Source organism: Caloenas nicobarica, chromosome 11 (assembly GCF_036013445.1).
Source record: "Caloenas nicobarica isolate bCalNic1 chromosome 11, bCalNic1.hap1, whole genome shotgun sequence".
NCBI lineage: Eukaryota > Metazoa > Chordata > Aves > Columbiformes > Columbidae > Caloenas > Caloenas nicobarica.
The window spans coordinates 2299931-2305349 of NC_088255.1; the positions used below are offsets into that span (position 1 = coordinate 2299931).

Here is a 5419-nt window from a genome sequence, read left to right on the forward strand (position 1 = left end):
GCGGGCGGAGGGCGCATGCGCGGCTGCGACGGGCGGGGGCGGCGCGGCCGGGGCGTCCCCGCCAGCCCGGGCCCGGGGCCTGCTGCGCTGGGGCGGCCTCACCTGGAGCATCCGCTGCGTGCGGGGCTGGGGACACAGGAGAAAAGGAGAGAAAGCTGCTGGAGAGTGCCCAGAGGAGGCCGCGAAGCTGGTGAAGGTTTGGAGGGGAGGCCGTGTGAGGAGCGGCTGAAGCCCCTGGGTTTGTTCAGCTGGAGCAGAGCAGACTGAGGGCAGAGCTCATGGGGCTGCAGCTCCAGCAGGGGAGCAGGAGGGGCAGGGCTGAGCTCTTCTCTCTGTGACAGGGACAGACCCCAGGGAATGGCAGGAACATGTGCCGGGGAGGGGCAGTTGGACGTGAGGAAAAGGTTCTTCACCCAGAGGTGCTGGACACTGGAACAGGCTCCCCAGGGAGGTGTCCCGGCCCCAACCTGACAGCGTTCAAGAAGAGACTGGACAACGTCCTCAGACCCACGGGGTGACCGGTGGGGTGTCATTGCAGGGACGGGAGCTGGACTCTGCTCCTGTGGTCCCTTCCAGCTCAGGACATCCTATGATTCTAGGAGAGATGGCTGAGGAGCAGCTGGTACCCCTCTTGTCGCAGCGTGCCGCCTCCTGGGCGCTGCAGCGTGACCGCACGGAATCAAAGGTGACTCGATGTTCATTTTCTTCCTGATCAGAGATGCGCAAGGGGCCCGTGTCCCCTCAGCCGCCTCTGCCCGGGCCGGGAGCCGGGGCTCGGGCATCCCAGAGCTGCCGTGTGCTCAGAAATACACCGAACCGCAGCGAATAAATTCACTGACACAGCATAATTAAATGGTTTGAGCATCATCGTGAATCACTGCTCCTTCTTAGTCGTTCAAGTTTGGGGTGTCACTGAAAATTTTCAAAATGTGGTGTCTTTTGGGTAAATTGTGCCCTACAGCTGCTCTGTTGGTTCCGTTATGTCTCACTCATTGAGAGGCTTAGCGTTGGTGATGATTCTGTGCCAAACGGACATCAGTTTGAGAGGCTTAGTTAAAGTTTTTTTTAGCATCTTCAACAGGCGCAGAAGGTCTTGGACACAAAGTAGAATAGGTTTGTAATGGCTTATTTTGATACTAGAGTTGAATATACAGTTCCTGATTAAAGGAGTAATAAGAGCTGTAAACCTTTGGGGCATGTTAGTGTGCTTGGCTGAAACACCTGCCTGTCAGGTAAGAAGGATGTTTTTGGAGTGAGTGTCCTCGTAACACATGTGTGAAGTTAAGTTCTGGTTTTCAAGATACTTGCAGATTTTTGACACTATTATGTGTCTCTCTCGTTAGCCACGTTAGTATGTTAGAACATAGAATTAGTGTCTCTAGTACATCATATAAATTACATAAACAATAGCGTGTTTGTGTGTTTTTAACTTACGTTTTTTAAAGATAAAAGCATTCAGTAACTTAGTGGAAATGCTGAAGAGATCTCTTTCTCTCCTCTTCTCTCTCCTCTTCTCTCTCCTCTTCTCTCTCCTCTTCTCTCTCCTCTTCTCTCTCCTCTTCTCTCTCCTCTTCTCTCTCCTCTTCTCTCTCCTCTTCTCTCTCCTCTTCTCTCTCCTCTTCTCTCTCCTCTTCTCTCTCCTCTTCTCTCTCCTCTTCTCTCTCCTCTTCTCTCTCCTCTTCTCTCTCCTCTTCTCTCTCCTCTTCTCTCTCCTCTTCTCTCTCCTCTTCTCTCTCCTCTTCTCTCTCCTCTTCTCTCTCCTCTTCTCTCTCCTCTTCTCTCTCCTCTTCTCTCTCCTCTTCTCTCTCCTCTTCTCTCTCCTCTTCTCTCTCCTCTTCTCTCTCCTCTTCTCTCTCCTCTTCTCTCTCCTCTTCTCTCTCCTCTTCTCTCTCCTCTTCTCTCTCCTCTTCTCTCTCCTCTTCTCTCTCCTCTTCTCTCTCCTCTTCTCTCTTCCTTTTTTTTTCTCCTAAGCTGAAGGAGCTGTCAGCATAGGAGATGCCGGGTTTGCTTCTTAAAACATGTCAGTCCTATTAGTACGGAAGTGTCTTAAACATGTCATGTTTTTTGACAGCATTAGCATACCGCATTTCCTACAATAACTGTGATTTCTAAACAAGCAAGAAAATCACTGTGTGACTCTTAACCTCTATCTCCCTCTAAAAGACTCAAATGTAGTTTCCCTTACTATGTCTACCTGTCAGAAACTGTTGCTAAAGTTTACAAGTTTCGTTTTTAAAATTAACTGCAGGACACATATTGAGTGCTCAGTCCTACTGCGTGTGATTTGTGCTTTTGCCATCAGTTACAATTCTCGTGTATTCAGGGTTTTGCTGGCTCAGAGCTGGAATGCCGAGCACGCCATGTGATATCTTTTCCCAACGTTTGTGTTTATCATTACATAATTACCTGAATAAACAAATTCCCTGCATACATCAGAAAGAATTTGTAAAGTCCATAAAATTCATAGAAGAAAGCATAAAGTTTGTCTTGTTGTAAAGATACAACCACAGAGGCGTACCACGCTTTTTGAAAATAAGCACTGGCTTTGTTCTTTTCTGTCTGAAATAAGGAAAAAGCTCAGGTTTTCACCACACAGTGTCCTTGATCCGGCTCGTGGGGAGATTCCGACTGGACACAGATAAATTTTTCCTGATGAGAACAACCAGCCGTTGGAATAATCTCCCCAGGGAAGTGATGAGTTCCCCAACATTGGACACGTTTGAGATTCAGCTGGACAGGAGGCTGGGCCTTGTCTAGACTGGGCTTTTGCCAGTAAAGCTTGGACCAGGTGATTCTTGTGGTCCCTTCCAACCTGATATTCTATAATTCTATGATAAGGGGGTTTTGGTTCAGAGGGTGAACCAGAACTGGCAGAAAACTCACTGAGGTTGAACATGAGATACAGGCTCCCAGATACAGCCAGGAAAACATTCTTTTTGCTTAGGGCAACTTAATAGAGTATAAGGAGGGAAACACGGAAAAGGAAACTTCTTTTTTCCCCCAGGAAGAAGTGTGAATTTGAGTTTGATAATCCTAGGAACATAGTGAGATTTGCTAATACCATAGGGCCAGCTTCAAACCTGATGCAAATGGAATAACTGAAGCTCAACCTGCCTGAGTTTTGCTGTGTAGATCTTACAAATCTCACCTGACTGGAACTTATTTCAGATCAGCACATGCCACCTTGTGGCAAATTCACATGATGCATCCCTTCTTCTTCCAGCTCTGAAAAACACTTTTTTCTTTACTAATGTTTAGCCCTCTTTCGATAATCCTTGCATTGCTTGCGGGGCAAGGCGGGTTTCATCTCCAAAGTTCCTGCGCCTCATCTTGGCAGTTCCTAAGTAGTTTGGAAATCCCACCTGTTCAACGTGGTGGTGTTTTGCACCGGGCTGTTAGGCCAATATAAAGTGTGCTTTTCAGCAAGGTGTTCTGAGCGCTTTCCGATTCAAAGCTAACAGCTAGCTGAAGAATAACTTTATGGGATTAATCTGTGGAATAAGGTATTGTAAAGAATATGGAACTTTTACCTTTAACCCGTTACCTTCATTTCTGCATCCAAACTGTTCATGGTCCTTACCTCTGTTGCACAAGCACTGGGTTTAAGCACTTTATTCCTCTTTTCTGCCATTCTGCTTGCTCGCTGGGGTTAGCAGTGTTCTTTCCCAGCACAAACACAGCCTTTGCAAAGATGATTTCGGCTTTCACTACGAGCCTTTCGTTTGCACTGTTTATGCAGGCGCATCACGCGTTGTACAATATCTGTCTTGTTTGTGACGAGCCAGTGTGATGGGAAAGGAACAAAAGGCTACAAGGAATAATCAGCAGATGCCGTGAAACAATGCCAATGAAAAATATGTAAGCAGTTTTCGTTAAAGAATTTTAAAAATAATAACTGTACCTCAGCAGAGGGCTAATCATCAGCCCCCATTTTACAACAGCACCGGTAAAACAATGGAGAAAGGTCTGAGTGTCTTGGGCTTTGAGTGGCTGTACTTTAAAATAATGATTAAGAAATTTAATAGCCAAAGCCTACAACTTTGTCTGTGGCGAATTCTTTCCCAGATCAGGGAATACAGGGGCTTGGAGACCCTCTTCTCCCCCTGCATGTGGTGTGTGTTCTCCTTCCGGAAAAATGTTAAAGAAATAACATTGCAGTAAGTCAAGGTGTAACCTGCCGCATTTATTTCAGTAATCTGCTTTCATCATTCATCTCTGTGTTACAATTTTACTTTCTAAAACAAACACATATTTTTCATTTTATAAAGCCTGTAATGGTTGAAGTTACATGCAGCTCTATAGCTGCAAAATAATATGAGCCACAATGGAGGAAAATAAATTTTAATAGGATAATATAGCTGCTGGAAGTTTGCAGAGAGCTAATTCAAACCATGCACCCTTACCAGTCTGCCTTGAACTTTAGTAAGAAATAAGTGAGATGTAGTTCATTCTGGTCATAATTCTAGCGGTAATTTTTTTGATGGTTAAAGCTTATCAGTCTACTTTTTTTTTTTCCCGACATCATAATTTTTCAATTGAAGGGGATTTTCAGTGACTTCTGCATTAAGTTGAGTTTGGTTTTAAGATCTAGAGGTAATAAATGCCAGATCCCCTGTGAGGCTTAATGAAAATTCAGACTGATATCCATACAAAATTTGATCCGTTTCATAAAATCAATGACTGCTAAGGCCCACTGCGTGCATTAAGACGGCTAATTTGCTGCCAGAATGGGTATTATCTGTGTCTCAGATTAGAAACAGTTATTGACAAATAATAGTTCTCTTTCCATCAAATGAGAACATGTTGGCACAATGGAGTGGCTGCTTCCTGAGTGAGATGCTGGAAGAGGAGGGATTGAAGCACTGAGTTTGGGTTTCTGGTTGTTTTTTCTTTGATTGGGAAAGAAAGAACAAGGATGAGGAGGTATGGATTGCTTTTTAACAAAACATCTGGAGCGGCGAAGGACCAGAGTCAGGTGCTGGGTCAGGGTGAACGTTTGGTTGCCCAAACGGACCAACCTGCCACCGGATTGCTGCAGGAAGAAGGCAAAAAATGCAGATCAGGAAAACTGAGCTGCAGAAGTGAAGTCTTGTGGTTTCTGACCATTAAGTCACTGACCAAAACCCAAAGAACCCTTGGGATGAGTTAAGCTTTAGCAAAGATAATGTGTTGGTGCTCCTGCAGCTGGGTGTCCAGAGGGAAGGAGCAGCTCTTGGTGGGTGTGAAAATATTGCTGAGAGCTGTATCGCTAACAGAGCAGCGGCCGCGTTCCAGCTGCAGCTGCCTGGTGATTTGCATGGTGTGTTTAGCTAGGATTTCCACTAAGTCCCGTCGAAGTCCCTAAATAAACCCATCCCGAGGAGAGGAAATGGGGTGTTTGTGGAGGGGGAGTGAGCCAGAGTCCTCATCCCTCTGCTCA

The 5419-nt window shown here is 45.8% G+C and overlaps 1 long non-coding RNA gene across 1 annotated transcript; it reads left to right on the forward strand.

The window, feature by feature from the left end:
* The first annotated feature begins 35 nt into the window (after positions 1-35).
* On the forward strand, positions 36-956 carry LOC135993172 (uncharacterized). Its single transcript, XR_010606825.1, has 3 exons — positions 36-196; positions 342-521; positions 600-956. It is a non-coding gene; the product is annotated as an uncharacterized LOC135993172 (long non-coding RNA).
* Positions 957-5419: the final 4463 nt, after the last annotated feature.